The 19,934-nt window shown below is 41.0% G+C and overlaps 1 protein-coding gene across 1 annotated transcript in view; it reads left to right on the forward strand.

Annotated features, from left to right (window-relative positions):
* Window positions 1–19,934, forward strand: part of SETBP1 (SET binding protein 1) — a 372,368-nt gene that overhangs the window by 339,630 nt on the left and 12,804 nt on the right. The gene's annotated exons all lie outside the window — the stretch shown is intronic.

Genomic DNA, 19,934 nt, shown 5'->3' on the forward strand with positions numbered 1-19,934 from the left:
TACTTCAGACGGCACTGATTCTCTCAGCAGGCTAGCCCCTTCAGCCTTTGCCTTCATTTACTCCACACAGAATTTTCCACAGGTGCATTTTGCCATGCTTAGCCCCTGCAGCCAGAAAAGCAGGCACTGGACTTATCCTTCTTTAAAAGCCGACTTACTCAATTCTTCATATCCCATATGTATTCAAGGCCCCCAGCCAGTCACAGTTCTTCCAAATTCCCATAACACCCAGTGTCTACCAGGCATTTACCACCTAATCCTGGACTACATGAAGAAACACTTCCTAGGGGCCCAGGCTGTGGCTCCAGTGGTAATGTTCATGCCTTGCATGTTTGAGGACCTGGAGTTGATCCCTGGCACCTTGTACCCCTCCTCAACACTATTCAGTGTGACTTGGTGATCCCCAAGAACTATAGATATGGCCCCATGACAACAAAAAAGAAAACAGAGATCAGAATGATAGTAGGGAGTGTCTTGCACACAGCCAACCATGGTTCAATCCTTGGCACCGCATATGGTTCCTCAAGCCCGCCAAGAGTGATCACTGAAGGTAGAGCCAGAAGTAAGCCCTGAGCACCTCTGGGACTGGCCTAAGAACCAAAAGAAAAATAAAAGAAAATGTCTCCTGTAGGATAACATAGCCTGAGGTAGTTTAGGTTTATTGGGTTACTGCCATCACAGTGTTCCCATTCCTCTTTGTTTATTTATAGCTTCTTTCTTAGTGTTCTGTTGACTTGTAAACATTGTTTTTCTCCTTTCCTTAGTCCAAACACTTATTAACATCTTAATACTAGTTATTTTTGTATGGACATAGTAAGAGATACATTGAGGCTTGCAAGGCAGCTCTCCTGACAAAATCTTGCCACAGACTCAGACCACAGCACTCAGGCCAGATTAATCATTCCTCACCCTAGAAGGGTCCAAATCTAGTTATCACTGTTTGGATCATGACAACATTTGTCCATGATCAAGCTCTTAACTTATAGTTAAGTATTAGGCACCTTGGCCAAGCCCATCTCGATGCCAGGGTAGCACACAACTCACCACTTGCCCTGGGTCCGTCTTGTCCCTTGTTGGGACCCTGCTTTTGGAGGTGCTAGGAAGTAAGGGCAGCTGAGGCTTAGGTCGAGAGAACAGATGCCCAGGAGGAAAATATCACATAGAGTCAAGTGACTCCCAGGTTACAAAAGCATAACATTTGCTAAGTCTTCCTGTGTCCATACAAAAAGGACATTGCTCTGAATAAGCTATGCAAAGGACTCAAGGAGAAGAGAAAAACAATGTTTACAAGTCAACAGAACACTAAGAAAGAAGCTACAAATAAACAAAGAGGAATGGGAGCACTGTGACGGGAGTAACCCAATAAACCTAAACTACCTCAGCCTATGTTATCCTACAGTCTCCTATTTTACTGCTTCTGTCATGGGGCAGAATTATTGTATACCTCACGTAGAATTTAAAATTAGGATTCTTGCTATCTTCAAGGCACACAGAAGAATGGCACATTTCCATAAGCATTTGTTGAATTACTGCATTGGTAAATGTCAACCATGTTGCAGTACTTAGTAATGCCTGTTATCATTAGAAGCCAAGATGAGACCCACTATTGACATTCACTCACTCCAGACCCATCTTCCAGGTCAGCAGGTTGCTTTGAGCAAAGAATTCAACTTGTCTCCACACCGACCTCCTTGATGGAAACCATGGGTAATCAGAAAATGAGTCCAAGTGAAACCATGGAGAAAATATTTGGGATGACACTTCTCCAATTGAGTTGGTAGTTTGTGGTGATAGTTATGTGTGTCATAATTAACCAAGTTAGAGGAATTGCTTCATGACCTGTTTCCTCCTGCTGGGCTTTGTCAAAAGTACCCTGGGAGGCCCCAGGAGGGGAAGACACGGAGTCTCACAATCTTCTTCTTATCAAAAAACACATTTTTAATGAAATAGCATCTTAACTTCTCTTGGAAACAGTGTTCTTCCCCACTTCTGGGGAAATCTTGCTCTAAAAAAAAAGAAAAATTCATGAGTCTTCACATCTTTCCCAGGCTAAGTGTGTAAGGAAATGTGTTGGATGGGAATTCCTGGTAATACAGCTGCTGGCAATGAGTAGGAGAATAAATCAGGGGAGTGAATACCCCAAGAAAGCTTTCTCTGGAGACCTGAGGCATCTGAGGCAGCTCTCGCAGGGGGCATCCAGGTAGAGGGAGCAAAGTGGGGCTGGTCATGCCCAGAACACTGGGAAGTTGTCACTTTGCTGTAGTAAGACACTTGACCACGGTCTACACTCCCTACCCAGATAATTACTTATTGATCTTTTCCATTATGCATTGGAGATTTCCTGTTATAGATTTAGAAATTAGCCTGTGTATTTCTGCATTTGCTTGCCAAGAAGATATTTCCCAGGGGTGGAAGACAGGTGGTCCCCGTTTTCTTCCACTGAACTTTTTCCATTTGGTGTGAGAGAGAACACATTCTTAGTATCTACTGACTCCTCTGATTGCTTTCAGTAATTTATAAATATGCCAAACGGGCACAGAAACAGGTGGGTATTAAACTTTTAAACCTGCTTCCCTAGTAATCAAAGCTGAGCCCAAACTCTCTTGTTTCAGGATGTAGGGATGGAACTGTTTATTTCTGGCAGTGCTAAAATGAGACCCTCATGAGAATTTCACAGATTTGGTCCATTTCCGGGTCTCTGGCTGCTGAGCACAATTTTTTAGAGCAAAACAGGCCAAGATCTACCCCAGGTGCTGGAGGCCCGGCCTCCCTTAAATTATGATTCCCACAAACCTGAGAGAGTTAGGGGCCCAAGGCCTGGGCTCGCATCCAACATTCTGCTCCCAAGAGTCAGAAATTAGCTTGAGGTCATACAATTGGGTTGGAACCCCTATTTCTTTCTTTACTGCGTGGTTTCCAGAGGAATCTCACTTCTTTCCTAGACCCAGCATAGTAAAGACACATTTCCGTCTCCTTAACTAGGGACTCATACTTCTTTTTGAGACAGTTAAGTGAAACTCACAACTTGATACTTTAACCAAAGTCAAGCCAGAATCAGCAATAATAGTAGCACTGTAGTACTGTTATCTGTTGCTCATCGATTTGCTGGAGTGGGCACCAGTAATGTCTCCATTGTGAGACTTGTTACTGTTTTTGGCATATTGAATACGCCACGGGTAGCTTGCCAGGCCCTGCCATGCGAGCGGGATACTCTCAGTAGCTTGCCAGGCTCTCCAAGAGGGGCGGAAGAATTGAACCCAGGTTGGCCGCATTCAAGGCAAACGCCCTACCCGCTGTGTTATCGCTCCAGTCCTAGCAATACTAGTGTTGTATTTAATTTAATTCCACGGAATTTTTGTGTGTTAGACATACATACTTTTGATAAGACAACTTGCTTAATTTTTTCTTTCTTTGGAATCCCTTTCTTCATCTTTCACTATCAGTCAGGTAATTTAGAATACTTCCAGCTGTAGACAGAAATTGACTTGTATGTCAATAGGTCACCATTTCTACATAATGCGTTTGAAGACACTCCCCCTACCAACAATGCCATGGAGACAAAAACTGGAAAGAAGAATAAAACAAAGTAGCTTATGAAGCACAATGCATTTGAGATATCATTTGCAATTTTAAAAACATTAAATAATCAATTAGAAACAATTTTATTTATTAGAAAAATGCCAAAATTATAAATTCATTTCAGTTAGAAATAACAGATGCTTAAGTACCTGGGGTTGTTCCTAATGGATAGTAGATTCTCAATGAATAATCACTGAGTAAATTCAAGACCAGCAAGGTGATAAGTGTGTGTTTATATGGGACGTGTATGGTGGAGAGGTTTGAGAACAACGAGTTCCTTTTTGGAACTACTTAGCAATCACATGGAAAATGTTGGACGGTCCTGTTGTAAGCTTTTGGTAATTTCCAAATAACTTACTGATTTTAGTCCCAAGGATACTTTTTTCAACAGGTGATCTTTGGTAAAAGAAAAAAGGAAACACTTTCCACTCTATTTTGTAAGCTTTATTATGTGGAAGAAATGGACATGGTGCAAAGTTTTAAAATCTGTCTTTTCTGTCCTCTGTGTGTGTGTGTGTATGTGTGTGTGTGTGTGTGTGTGTGTGTGTGTGTGTGTGAATATCTTTGTTTGTTTAGAGCAGTGTCTTAGCCTCCGTGAGTCTGGGAAGCATGCTGATTATGAAGTTATTGATTGGGAGGCTGAGGCAGAGAAGGAGCTGCAGGGGACTAGAAACAAGACGGTCTGTGCTGCTGGTGGGGGTGGGGGGAGATGGCAACGGCTGCTGTGGGAAATCACCTGTCTCAGCCTTCGTGATCAAACTGCTCAATAGCTATTGATCAGTAGCCGTCCCCTGGCACAGGGAAAGAGGTCGACTGCAAGGGAGCCCTGCATGGTTATTTCGAGTAATTAGGGCTAATGCAGTAAAAACTTCAATAAAGTTTGTTCAAAGTGAGGCATAATTCGAAATAACTTCTGCTACACTAGTCCAATGATGATTTAATAACCGTATCAGATAATCCATACCTGAGTAAGGCAGGCTAATTTTTCTGATTGTCTCTATATTGAACTAACTTCTCAAGGAGATCACATATGTAGAGAATTTGTGATTTTGCTATTAAAACATGTCAAGAGGAAAATGACTTAATAAGTAGATTACCAATATTGACAATACCAAGATGACAAAATCTCCATGGATTTGCACCTAGAGTAGGAATAATGGAAAAACAGAGCGTTCTCTCTCTGTTTCTCACTCTCTCTCTCCCCCACCTCATTCTTTCTGCTCGCTCTCTCTCTCTCACCATACACACACACACACACACACACACACACACACACACACACACACAGAGTTGCTATTTCAATTCCTGAAGATACCACTTCATTAGAGATAAGAAAGGAAAGCAGAGGGAAGCACAGCTCTGGTATGTTTCTGTTTCATATCAAGGCTAATACATTATTATTTCAAACTGCCTTTTCTGAAACCACCAGAGCCATAAGTAAAGTGAAAACAGTCCAGTGTTATAAGTCTGCTAATTTTGAGACATTTTATTTCAGAAGGCAAAGATTGATGTTAGATAAACCACGTTTTTAAAACCAAACTATCAGCCCACTCAGAATTGATACCTATAATCAGGATGCAGAAGCTGAAACTTTAAACTGTTTACCTTGACAAAGAAGAGGACTACTTCATTCATACAGAACCAAGATGATATCTAGTATTCCAGTAGCCAGTACAAGATGATCAAGCAACATGCTTCTAAGTCCCAAGTTCCAGATGTTTTTCTCTTGACCCGATGGAGCCTGTCCAGGTACAAAGATCAATAAAGAGGGATTCAAGATTTGTAACAATTCATTTTACTTTTGTTTTGTCCTATACAGAATCAGAAACTCACACTCCTAACTAAAGTAACAGGTCAGTTCAGCCAAGAATCTTATCTTTTAAAAGAACACAAATAAATATGCATGTTCATAGGCATTACAGTAAATTCCCACAAATTGAGACTCATCACTTAAAACAGTAGAAAACCATTTCCCAGCCTTTCAAACATGTAGGTCAAACAAACTTTGAAATTAAAAAGCATATCATTCTGGTTTTCTAAAGAGTTCTTGGAATTCACCCAACTGATGAACCTCTGTTGAAGCCACACAGAAAGACTTTTTTTTTCTGGAAAGCATTGCTGAATAACCCCCATTCCTCAGCTCTGCATCAAGAAGAGATGCTGCAGAGTGGGAGATTAATATACTTCCCTTAAGACTTCATTATATGGAATTATGAAGATAGCTCAGATGCTATGGCACATGCTTGGTATGTTTGAAGCCCATAGTTTGATCCCAAGAACGAACATCACCAGTTATAGCCCTTCATGGGAGAGAGGTAGCGGGAGGGGGCTATGGATAGCCTCCATTACACCAATAACTTTCTGGAAAACATACATAATGTTCTTTTTTTATTTGCCCAAAATAAATAAGCTTATTTCTGATTTGTAGGAGAAACATTCAATGTTGATAGGGGCAACTTATGACACTCTATTTAGGAGCAAACCCTTGTGGTGCTTGTGGGCTCTGTGTCCTGCCAGGGATCAAATGGAGGTCTGCTGCATGCAAAGAAGAACTTATTTCCTGTACTGTCTCTCGAGCCCAACATTTCTAGACATCCTAGTGCAGCTGAGCCATGCTCAGTTCCATGGCTTGTAAACAGCCCAGAGAAGCTCCAAATTCTTTAGAATCTAACCACCACCTTCTGCTCTGACCCCTTCTTCTTGAAAATGTCAACCATTAGCAAACTCCTTTGGGTTCCCCACAGCCAGAATACAGTTTGATATAAAAACTAAAACTCAGTTCAAACAGTCACTCAACTTTTCTGTGAGGAAACTAAACTAGTGATATATCTGGTCCAAAGAAGAGGGAAATTATAGGAATATAGCTTTGTAGAAAGAATATTTAACAGGATTGCTCAGTGAATGTCCTGCTGATCAATAAACTCATAACCAATGATATCTTAATTACTCCTGGAAATAAATTATTTTCATCTTTTCTAGAGAAAAATCTGCACATTGTCATGTTGTTCGGTGTAGTCTGAGCCTTTACGCAGTAGCACATAACAAGTATAACCAACCAACATATATTTCTCTAGATAATTGATAGACCTCAAACAGGTCTGTAAAGTGATATTTGGGAACCCTGAAAGGACATATACTCTTCCATTTGCTTTTGGTCCTGAGTTTGTATCATTTTCGAACCACCACACATGGAGCGTGCAATATTTTAGTTAAATGCTTGCTTGAAATCACCCACATTGAACTCTCAGGGCCAACGGAATCATCTTAGATCTCAGTGTTGACATCTATAAAAATGGGAGAAAACATTCCATGTAGTGTAGAGGATTTGATGAAAAATAAGTGTGATAATACTTACGAAAGTCTTAGCAGAGCACTTGAAGCATGGGGAGAGTTCAGCAATGAGTACTATTATGGCTCTTGCTGTTCCTACTGTTGCTATTGTAATGAGGACTCCATGGTCCAGAGAAATGTTCTCTCATCAAGTATCAGCAGAGCTGCCTTCACTTCAAAGGAGTCAATTCTAACATTCACTTTTCAAACCACCCTCTGGCCAACTAAAATGCCACAGGCCCTGTGCCCCCTTGGCTCCCTGGAAGCCCACTGATCATTGATCCCTGCACTGACTTGAAGGCTGTGTTGAGGGCACTACTGAACCTCCTGCTCAACTGTCTACCCCTTTATTGTTCGGCTTTGCTTGACTAAAATCCCAAAACCCAGCCCTGCTGCTAGGCAATCTTTACTTGGTAATATTGGTTAAAATGAATTGAGTGACACCTGTTTGCGGGTACCGGAGCTACAGTACCGTGGATAGGATGCTTGCTTTGCATGTAGCCAACTGGGGTTTAATCCCCAACACCTTATATGGTCCCCCAAACCCCACCAGGAGTCAGGAGTACGCCCTAAGCACTGCCAGGTATGACCCCCAACAACAACTGCTTTCTGAACAAAATGATCTGGGGCATGAAAACATATACTCTAGCAGCTTTATTCTTTTAGAGTTGAAGGGGAATGATTTGCCCTTAGTTTCCATACCAGCATTAGAAACAACAAAATATTCTGAAAATGTTCATCAGAGGGAGCAGCCTAGAGAAACCTGGGGGGGTAGGGGGGTGTTGAGATGCTCATCCAGCCTCTTTTGTTCAATAATGGCAAACCAGCTGCTCCTGGCTAACATACCAGGATGTCCTCTGGGGGTAATTATATTCAATTTAGAGTTGGTCTATACAATTTGGTATGTACAAGGCATAAAGCATAAATTTATTCAGAAAAGAAAGAGGATCACATCCATGTCTTCCTTCACTCGGAAATTCGGTGGCATTTGGGGGATGAGCCACTCTGTGGAAAATTAGAGATTGCACAAGTCTGCCATAGTTAATTTTCTTTTTTAATTTTATATGCACTAATCACACCTTACGGTTAAAGTATTGCTTTCCGAGAAATAGCTACCTTTCCCTGTTTAGGTTTTGTCCAATTCAGTGTCTATTGAGTGTCCCATGGATTTATAGAGCCTCCATTGTAAGAGACTAAATCAAGCAAACAATTCAGGAGCACTCCTAAACAACTTATAATCCTCTATTGATATCAAGATTCCTGCATGGTTCGGGTTGCATAGTAGCTGCTCAATAAATATGTCTGAAGTAGCTGAAACTTATTTTTTTTCTCTCTGCAGAACTGAGATTTTAGGAAAGACACGAGGTTTAATGACAGGTTTGAAAGTGCTGCCTGGGAGAAGTTTAACTCAATTTATCTACTCTGAATGCCTCATACCGATTATGCTCCCAGCCACCTCTTGCCACAGCCAGACCCTCTTAAAAATAGAGTAATGATAATAATACATTTTATCTTCTTCCCAGTGATAGTATCATTCACACCTCCATTGAAGCCCAGTGGGAGGTTTGGCTGTGAGGCATCAGACACAGGGGGAGTCAGGTGCGATTATTGTAATGAGGACTCCACGCTCCAGCGAAACGCAGGAAAGAAAATCTCCCATTCGTGAAGCGATTTCTATTAAGATACTCATTTTGTATCAAATATTCAAGCTCCTCTTTTTAAATGAGAGAGAATGAAAGGAGACTCTTCCAGGGGCAGATTTTATGCAGCCAAGAACGAAAGGGCACAAATATTTTATGATCAGTTTTGAGATGAAACGGGTGCTCCTGCCTTATTCACTGGCTCTTCCCATTTCCAGAAGTCTAATTAGATTGTTGGTTTAATGGGGGCGAGATCATTTAGTGGCAACTGAAAGCAACTGTGTTAATGAGAAAGGGGGGGCAGTGCTTTGGGTTTCCTGTAATTAATGGGGAGTTTTTTTTAAAAAAAAAAAAAAAAACTTCATGGTTTCAGTGAAGTTGGCATACTGAGCCCCAGCTGTTGAGAAGGGGATTGAGGAAAGGAAAAATCTTTCCCTGCTCATTGCTGCAGAAATGGCCTCAAGCAACATGGAAAGAACTGTGTAATGATAGTCACCAAGAATGATCTCCAGTGGTCTAGGCAGAATGCAATAAAGTCTAGGAAATGAGAGACAGAGAAAGAGGAAGAGAGAGAAGGCAAGGAGAGAGAATGGAGAAAGGATTATGAGACAGAGGTCAAAGAACTGTAGGGAGATCCAGAGAGATGTCATTTGTCTGCCACCCCTCTCCACCCCTACCATTGGGAGCTGAAAAGGTAATCCCAACATGACCTTTAAGGGACTCATCTCCTAACACCGAGACAGACATCAGCTAGCAAGATTGGATTCAGATTGATTGGACTGGACCCTTGGAAACCCATTCATGGGGCGGGTAAAGAGATTAAGCCCAGAGAGGTTAGGCTGAAAAGCTAAAATTTCCTACCTAGGAATAAAGGAAGCATGGGTTCTGACTGCCACACTAATGCACGGTGAAAACTGGATGTGGAGTTCAAAGACCAGGGTTCTTATACCCCCTGCAGTGTTTATTCATCCCATGCAGTAAGTCACTGACTCTAAATGGAGACTTCTGAGTCACAGCTTCCTCATCCGGTGAACTACGAAATGTAACCTGCCATTTAGGCAGTGGTGAGAAAGAGATGAAATAGCAGATGAAAGTACCAATCACATATTCAAGATGGCATTATCCTTTTGACATAAAGGATCTTGTTACTTTAAGATCCTTTATGTCAAAAATGAAGTCATGGTATACCATAATTTGATCAGACTGCATCTTAATTTTGTGATGAAATGACAAATTTCTAACACCGATTAGCTTTCTTTACAAGTCTTATTCTCTTCACCCCTTAAAATAGCCTCTTCTATGGAGAATGCCAAAGCCCCTACTTGTGTAGGTACTAACTCTTGGTAATAATTGCCAGCTTTTTTTAAGCACCTGCCACACTGATCCATGCAAGCATATGATTGTCTTCTGACCTAGCTTCAGGACATGAGATGAGCAATTAATAATTTTGAAATGAATAGATTGATTAGCAATCAGAGATACTATTGCTATTATTCAACAATTAACACATCACCAGCTTCCAACTGAATGGTGCCAAGGAGTACAGTTTGATGATTAAGGAAGGTAAGCGTTAAGATGGCCTCCGAGGAATGAATCTGGTTAATCAACAGACAGAAGCTGGAGGGACAGGTTGACAGCATTTCTCAGGAGTAGATACGACAATAAATATAAATGAGACAGCAAAAAGGACTTGGGACTCAGAACATAAATAACCTGAAATTTTAGAAGCAGGCAAAATAACCATTTTGAAGGGCATTGAAAGCAAAATGGCAGTTGCAGATCCAAAGGTATTGGTTTGGATTAGACATATTTCATTCACATACAGATTAGACATATTTCAAAAACCATTTAGCAGTTGGGCCAGAGAGAGAGACAGAGACAGAGACAGACGGAGAGAGAGAGAGAGAGAGTACAGGGATTAAAGTATTCACCTTGCATGTGGCCCACACTGTAAAGATTGCTGAATATGTCCCTAAGCAATGCCACCAGGAACCCCTGGGTATAGAGTCAAGTGTAGCCCCTGAGCAATGCTGAGTGTAACCTAAAGCCCCCATTCTCCCAAAATCAATTAACAGTGTCAAAAAATAGCAAGATTTCTGGCTCTTTGGAACACAGACTATCTAGTAACTTTGGACTCATTCCTACTTGGCCACAGTTGACTGATACATAATATGTGCTCTGTTGGGTGTACAATATTCTCCTTAGTTTCCTGTGCCTTCCCAACCCACCGCTACGACCAGCACTACTTTATTTCATATCCTAACTTTATTCTTTACATTGGCTGTCTGGCTCTCTATAGGGAATCGTTAAAGCATTTGAACTGGATCAAAACAATATTCAGAAACACTTAATCTAGCAGAAGTAACATGTGTCATCTGCAGTAATATCTTTTGTTATTTAATTATGGAGTTTGGGGTTTGGAAGAGGCCGTTGAGATTGTGAAATTGAGAGAAATTTGGCACTCCAAAACTGTTGAATGCAGTCAACAGTGGAAAGTTAATAGGGAAACCCAGGCTTTCTCACTTCTTATCTAGCTCCCTGTCATCTGTACTTTCTTAAGGGAATATGGTTTGAAACTTGCTTTGAAATAGGGCAGCCCTTGTTTGAGCCCTTGAGTTCATGCTTTCCAAGACAGATGTCCTTAGCAAAAGTATTTCACCTCTGAGATTTGGGTTTTCCTTTCTGTATAATAGAGACGGGAAGGCCCTTATGCTGTTGTGATTACAACTAAATGAGAAGGCATGAAATACTGAAAACTGCAGTTAAATTCACATTCCTCCCCTAATCCTTAGTTTCCCTTGATAATAAAAGATGCAGCCCACTTACCTGGTGGTCTGTGGTATACGACAAAGCTTAGGTTTACAAAAAACATAATCATTTTGGAATCAATGAATGACCAAAACCCACCTATATCTTCACTGGCAAAGAATAAAAGACCTTTTATCTTTCCTCTCCCGTTCCCAGGACTTCTACAATATGACATCTCTTAATGTCCTTTGTAAGTGTTTCCTGGAATCTATTTTTGATGGGATCCAAGGCAAGAGCTCAGTTCCCTCACCTACCTGAGTTTCTCATCTGTTGAAGAATTTGCTTTCCCTAGAATTGTCCACTTTTTCCTCAGTACCTCTTTGAGACCTGATAGAATGATTTCACCCAACCAGAAGCATGAATCTGTATCACCCATCCACATTTTCTAAAGTCAGAGAAAGTATTTTTGGAGAGAGTTGCAACCATTCGATGATCCCGTAGATGTCTGCGGACATACTAGGTGGCTGGGATCCAGGACTTGCCTCATAAAGATGATAGGGCTCAGAACAGAAGGGAATATTCTTGATATTTAAATTTTCGGAATTCAGCAGAGGATCTGGATAAGGCTCAAGCAGTGTTCCCAGGTGGTTGAGTAGAAATACCAATATTTAAAAACTCTCCTTCAGGATATGTTCTTGTGTTCCAATACCTGAAGATATTTTGAGATGGCTTTCCTTGTTTTGAAACCCAATTTTGTTAGAGCCTACTTAGCCACAATCCTGGTCTTTGTCTCATGCAAGTTGCCAGAGTTAAGTGATTTGGGCTTTACATATGGAAAGTTCATTTTGTTGTGTAATTAATGGGAAGCAGACTTTGGGAAGCTGATGATCTCGGCCCTTATTTATATGAGAGCATATGTCTGTGTTTTGTTTATGACTCACTCTTACTCCACGCATTGTGACTTGGGTTTGTTTACACTAACTTTTCCTAGAATCCAAACCACATGGTATATGAGCCAATAATTTATGGTCTCTAAAAGGAAAAGATGATGAATGAGCTTTTTCCTCTTAAATTGTCAAATCTTAAATTGAGGAATGAGTATTTGCTGCCTTGAACCTGTCTAAGCTTATGTTTGAAAAGAAAGTAAAAGCAATAACTTTTTTCAAAAGATAAAGGAAAAAAAGATGATGGTATAGTGCTCACACTTGCCAAAGAACACAAGACCACTACCCCATAATAAACCGTTATAACTCTGATCCAAATGTTCAACTATGAAAAAATACATTCACTTTCTCTCCTTTTCCCTCTCCCTCCCAACTCCCCACTTGTCCTTTCTCTGTTTCTAAGATAATTAATATATAATGTGTGCATATGCCCTTTTATTTCAGAGAACCCATAGTTTTCATCAGTCTGTGAACTGAAATGCCCAAGCCTGAAATGAACGAAAACATTGAACTGAAATGTTCAATGTTTTCTTAATGACACTTGATAAATCCCAAACTTGCATTTGTCATTGAAATGCCACTTCTTCTGTGAGTAATTTACATTAACAATGTATTTCACAGCACTTCAGGGCTTTGGGTTACAATTTAGATACTCCACACAGTTTGGGGTGCTCTGAAGAGAGTAGGGAACAGTTGAAATAGGTGGGGATTTAATTTCATCTGCAGTGATTTGGAATCTCTTCAAGAAAGTGGTATTTCAGACAGAGACATTTACAAACTAGATGGCAAGCAGTGCTTTAGATTTCGGTTCAAGTTAAGTCACTTGAGCTCTGTACTGATCACCAGGGGAAGGAACACATAACAGAGTGCCTATGACAGTGCCTGGCACAAAGTGGAATCCCAGGGCTGGAGAAATAGTACAGTGGGTAAGGCATGTAGCAGACCTGGTTCTGTCCCCGGCACCACATATGGTTCCCTTAGTACTCTATGCGTGATCCTGAGCATAGATCCAGGAGTGGGCCTTGAACCAGGCTAGGTGTGTCCCCAAAATGAATAAACAAACAGAAAAGTTGGGATCTATCAGGATTTGTTTCAAGAGTAAGTAAGAATGGATAGGATTTTCCCTTGTCCCTTAGGAGCACAATTTCAGAGAAAACTATACGTAGATTCATCCATAATCTGACTATAGAATTTACTCTCTAAAGATATGTTGAGTATCAGAGAGATCAAACAATGTAGAGGGCACCTGAGAGGGAGATGCAAGTCCTCAACTGATTTGCAGGAAGAGTTCTTCATTGGAGATTTTAGGAATGGGTAGAATGTACCAAGATCTAAGTATCTATTATAATGCTTAAAGACTGATTTATAAATTGAATTTTAGTAGAAATTAGAAAGCACTTGACACCACTCCTAACTTGAGGAGGGGGGAGGGGGGCGTGTTTGATTGTTTTTGTATTTTTTCCACTAAGGAGAATGCCCTCTGAATTAAAAAAATAATAATAAAGTAAAAAGAGGAAGACCTCCCCTATGAAATGCCATATGTAGTAACCCTCTGATAGCAGTAATAGGTTGGGCACAGACCTGTAAACTGTGTATTTATTCTGTGGTACATTCTGTGATACATTATCTACTAACCAGACAGATACAGAATATGTGGTATCTAAAGCAATTAGTATAAATTGCTTCTTTTTTTTTTAAGAATGCAAGGAGGGCTGGAGTGATAGCACAGCGGGTAGGGCATTTGCCTTGCATGCAGCCAACCTGGGTTCAATTCCCAGCATCCCATATGGTCCCCTGAGCGCTGCGAGGGGTAATTCCTGAGTGTAGAGCCAAGAGTGACCCCTGTGCATCACCAGGTGTGACCCAAAAAGGCAAAAAAAAAATAATAATGTAAGGAAACTTGGATATGTGAATTTAATTGCTTTCTTTAAAAGTTTCAATAATAAGAAAAATAATAGTAATGTGTGCACTCTGGTCACTTGATCCATGCCAATAAAGGACAAGACATACCCTTAGAGGGCATTCAAGTTCTTCTTGAAATCCCTGCAAATCTGGACACATTTTGACTTTATGTATTAATTTATCTATTGGCAATGCTGGTGGGGGCAGGGCAGTGAACCCAAGAACTCTTTGAGAACACAAAATTAAAATTCAAAACTGCACAACAGCATAGAATATTGGATTAATACCAATAAAATCAAACTTTTTCTATTTAGGTCGAAGACTTGTATCTAAGCCTCAAAATTCAATTCCACATAGCAGTAGCCACGTGTAGTGGACGTTGATAGAATAATGTATAGGGAATTATTTGATATTTCATTTAATATGAGTAAACAACATGGTTCAGCTACATACTATGGACACATGCAGGTTTTTAAATATAGCTCTTGTTTTTAAAAAAAAAAGCTAATTCCATAATCACATAAATGAATCTACTCTGTCTACACTAATCTCTTTATACTTGGAAAATCAGTTCAGTTCTGGGCACCAAACTTTTTGTTTGTGTGTTTGTTTTTTGGGGGGACCACACCTGGCAGTGCTCAGTGCTCTGTGCTCAGAGATCACTTCTGCTGTACTATCTCTCTGGCCCCCAGGCACCAAAATTTAGGTTGAGAGTTAACATATAAGAAACTCTACAGAGAAGGGTCGTCACAATGAAGTAGTCTAAAACTTTTCTCCTGAGACAGATAAAGGGATAGGGGAAATCTTAGCTAGACCAGGTGATGTAGAGCTGCATGGTTCATTTTACAGTATATTCATTCAAGGGGTGGGTCTCAGGAAGAAATAAAAAGATTCATGTGGAATCACAAAGCCAAGGGCTGAAACACTGAGTCTAGAACTTCATTCTTTGAATGTCTGGGTAAATAAATGTGTTTTCTGTCTGGTTGTAACCTAGCCTGTCTCTTTCAGTGGGCAAATGCAATTATTGAGAGCAGGAAAAAATCGAAATATGGTTACCTACCCCTTGACATAATTCTTGATGTTCTAACATAGTCAACAGCGATTTCCTTTTTTCAGAGCCTAACCCCTAAAAATGTGAAAATTGGCATAAGATCATGTTGGTTACATTCTTCTTTATTTTCCCGTTTTTCCTCTTTGTCAAAATTTAGAAAAGAAAGAACATCTCTCCCAATCAAATATGAACACACATCTACGATCATTGGAGTATTGCATAAGGAATGGTATTTATAGCTAAGGATAGAGTTCTGCCACATTTGAGAGGAAAGAAAAAAGTATAAAGAGCCCTTTGAGAGGGTGCAACCACCCCCGCTGTGGGACCACCTGGCATGCTGTGAGACTCAGCAGATGTAGCGTCAAACTTTTTGGCGTTCACTACATTCTCTCCAGCCTCTCACGTTGTCTAGTCAGTCTGCTACGGCTTGAGCCACATGCAACATACAAAAGCCAAAGTTGATTGAAACAGAGAGTTAAATAGCCCATTCAACAGTCACTCTTTACCAAAAGCCTCAAAAACACGCTGACTCTATGAGATAGCACCCCCTACGCCCCCCACCCCCATGCCAGAATCTTCCAGACTCAATCCTGAACAATTCTTGGGACTGAATATATCCAGTAACCTTGCAAACAACTATGATTGAATCAACTCGATTGCTAGTTCTCGGATGTGTGAGATTTCTCCCTTCGGCCATTTTTGTCGTGCTGCCTCTGAGCTATGAGGCTGTCTTCTTCCGCTCAGGCTCTCCCTGGAGCCAAGTTGTCAGGACCTGTACCTACCTAAAGTCACATGGGGTTTGTCCAAAATCCAGGTATGTGAAATGACTCACATGGTTTCCTAATGCTCATAGAGGTTCTGGAAACCTAAGAATTGGAGCTCTAAACCTGCCTAACCAAATCGAGGTGGTCAGCATCCAGCCTCATTCTAGATGTTTTCCATAGGCATCCCGTAGGCATCTGCACGTCTGACTGCAAATCCATGAAAGATGCATTAGGATTTCTGAAGCTGAATGATGTTTGGGCATTGTGCACACGGGGATGCCCAATCTGAAGCAATTCAGCAGGAAATATTAATCAAACACCTATCATGAGAAAGGAACTGTGCTCTGTATTAAGAGAAGTCTGAGGAACATGTCCTGTCCATCTTCAGGAAATTTGAAGAAACTAAGAAGAAGAAACTCCTTAGGCTGTACATTCACACACAGTTAATATCATCCAGGATCAAAGACCTAGTGAAAGGGTGAGAGAGATAGTATAGCAGGTAGGCACTTGCCTTGTATGTGGCTGGCCTGGTTCATTCCCAGGCAACGCATATGGTCCGAAGAGCACCACTAGGAATGATGCTGAACACAAAGCCAGTACTTCATAACCACTGTTGGGTGTGGCTCAGAAGCAAACAACAATAACAAATTAGTTACTGTTTTACATCAAAACTTGGGTTTGGGGTATTTTGGAGGGGACGGGCCCTTTTGGAGTATCCCCAGCGATGCTCAGGGGTTACTCCTGCCTCTGCACTCAGGAATCATTCCTGGCTGTGCTTGGGGACCATATAGAATGCTGGAGATCGAACCCAGGTCAGTCGCATGCAAGGCAAATGCCCTACCCACTGAATTATCGCTCCAACCCCAACACTTGTGTGAAACATTTTTCAAGGAGTTTTGATAAAGAAAGGAATACTTTAAAGCAGTACACAAATGTTTTCATTGTGCTATGGTATTAGTAACAATCTTGAACAGTCATCCATGTAAATATATATTCACCACATCCACATTCATCTTTCAAAAGATAATATTGAAAGCTAGAGGTAAATACAAAATACCACTTTTAAAATAATTATAGATTTTATTTAACTTTTTATCACTAATGAAACAAAATATTTTCACTGTTATCAACATTTTGGGCTGATTTTATGCTAAGAGAATTGTGATCACGTGCTCCTTTTTTAAAATCTTGTTTTGTTCAACACTTGTGACAAAGCAATTGTAAAGTCTGATTCTGAATATAGACTCCTTAAATACCTAGTAAATGGTAGTTCAAAGGTTACTTCATGTAAGCATAAATCTGAAAGGAGAATGTACATCTTTTTGCTTAAATCATAAAGGATTTTTAAATCACATCCATCAATTAAGCAGTTTTTTTTTTTATTGAGATTTCGCTAACCAACTACCTTACAATCTTGCAAATCAAATGACATTGCATTTGTAATGAGTCCAGGTCCCTAAAACTGTTCATTTGGAAGTTGAGTCTGTTTGTAAGATTTTTAAATGTGCAGATTGAAGGAATTGCATGGGTACCAATTTGTCGTTTTCAGAAACAACAGTGGCAAACAATGGAAACGTTTCTAACCTGGCTTCAAAACTGCTGTCTCCTTAAGGTACTCCCTTTTGAAAAGCAGTTACTTTCCTGAGCATGATACCCTGCAGGGGCATTAAGGATTTTGTTTAGTTGAACAAATCCTAGGTTACAATACTGACAGCCCATTGACAGCACCACTGAAAAAGTGAGAACATTTAGAACCCTAGTTTTTCGTGTAAGAAAGCTTCCAAATCCAACTTTGGAAAAAATGGCAGCTTTCATACACCCTGCTACAAAATGACTGAGAAACTGGGATAGAACCTATTTCAGAAATATTCCTGTTCTCCTTACAAAGGATTTTGAATATTTTTTCCTCTTGAAGATCTTAATTTTCTCAGGTTAACGATGCAGGATGCCCTGTATTCACATGGGAAACAGGACAACATCTTGCTAGAAACCCACCAATGCTCTTATGCTCCTTCCTCCCTCTCTCGGGTGCTTCCAGCTCCATGGGGACTTATGACACATTAGCTGGTGTGCACTACCCTAACACTGTATCCCCTCATTTCTCCATCTATTAAGCACTGGAATTTTTAACCTTACGCCTTCGGATAGAAGTAAAACCTCTTTAAAATATTGAATTTTTTTTTTCTTTCGACCCAATAGATAGTATTGTGTTTGGGCAATATGTACACCACTGGGAAGCTGGTGATTTTAAGTGTTATCAGTCCTGGCAGAGAGGTGGTGAGCTGGGTGGTTCATAGGTAAGTTGCTACATCTGTAGGAACTTACACTGAAGCTAGGCTTCCCAGGTCTTGGGAGATATTCTGGGGCATTGTTTGATATCCTTTGCACATCAGAGCTCAGACCCCTCCACTGCAGCTCTTCATCAGCCCATCTGCCCACCTCTTATCCCTTCATGGGTGAGAGGGAAAAGTGTGCATGAGACCCAAACCCTCGAACCTGCTGCTGAGTTAGAATGCTCTCCCGTGCAAAATCCCCAAGAGCAAGCTTGGGGATTCATAGTCAGCTGTTACTGAGTTTCAAACATGCTAGTTGTACTTTTATTTATTTTTATTTATTGATTTTGCCATTTTTATGCATTTTATTTTCATAAAGTAATTCACAGTAGTTCATTACAGATAATATTCAAACACTCACACCATCAGCGCGCATCTTCCCACCACAATAAAAGGGAAGTGTGTGAAGGTTGTTGTATTTCATTCTGGGGCCATTTAAGCCCGTATATAAGAGAATACAAGCAAGTATGTTAAACCAAACAAATATCTGCTATTTAGGTATTATCAGCGGGCTAGAGTATAAGAGGTTGCACAGCCACAAATGCCGCTGCGCGCTCCAGGAAATACTGCATCACTCTCTTCCGGGAGCTTTGTTTTATAGTCTCTGGATCTTGGCCATTGATAAGATTACATGGTGCCCGGGGGCAGTTTGTGGGTGTGACTGCCAAGCTATGGAAAATGGGGATCTGGGTGGAGGAGGCCCAGTCCCAATCCAAGCAAGCTTGGAGAACTCAACCACGGGTCCCGCATACCTGTGTTCCTCTGCCAGTTCCTTCATGGGTGAGGCGCGTCGGAGAGTGGCTTTGAGCATGGCTGCAGCTGGCTTCTGGAGGTTTTCAACTGCCAGGATTCTGCTTGGGGCGGGGAGGGAAACTCAACCCACCTCCCTCTGAGGTGCGCTAGTGAAGACAGCCCGGCACAGCAGCAGGAGATTCTGCACTAGTTGTACTTTTAAAGAGACCGAAGGAACCAAATGGGAATCCCTTTGTTTCTTGACCTATCCCTATAGTCACTCATCGTTCATTCTAAATCTCAGCTTTCCAGTGGGTGGATAGTGACACTGCCCTGTGCTGATCAGCAGGTGTAACTCCTGAGCCCCTCTGGCAGCGGCCTTGCCAGCACGGACAGCTCACCATCTTTTCCCAGTGAGTTTGGAAGGCCAGGATTATTACAGATTTACTGATATGAAGGGAAAAACCTTGCATGCCAAAGCAGGTTGCTTCATACTTCCTATTAAAAAATTTTAAAGAAGCATTAGAAAAACAAGATATTATTACTGAGTTAAGTACAAAGCAAACACACACACACACACACACACACACACGAGACATGGGAGAATTTGAAAATACTGGATTCTTTTGAGCTTATATTTGCTGGCCTTGTACCACATACCAGATCACTTAGTGCTGTGTGGGTGAGCCAGTGCTGGGAACTCTGGCAGCATGGGAGGGACACTGTGGCCTTCGCTATTGCAGAGTTCTCTAACGTTGGGTCAGCATGCAAAGCCATTCTCATTGCTGTTCTCTACCTTGGTTGAGGCAGCCAATATCCCAGCCCTGTCTACCCTGCCACTTCATTCCAGGCACTTTGACATTCGCTAATATTTCCCTACCTCCAGCAGTATACCAAACAGCAAGAAAAAC

Source organism: Sorex araneus, chromosome 2 (genome assembly GCF_027595985.1).
Source record: "Sorex araneus isolate mSorAra2 chromosome 2, mSorAra2.pri, whole genome shotgun sequence".
NCBI classification, from domain to species: Eukaryota; Metazoa; Chordata; class Mammalia; order Eulipotyphla; family Soricidae; genus Sorex; species Sorex araneus.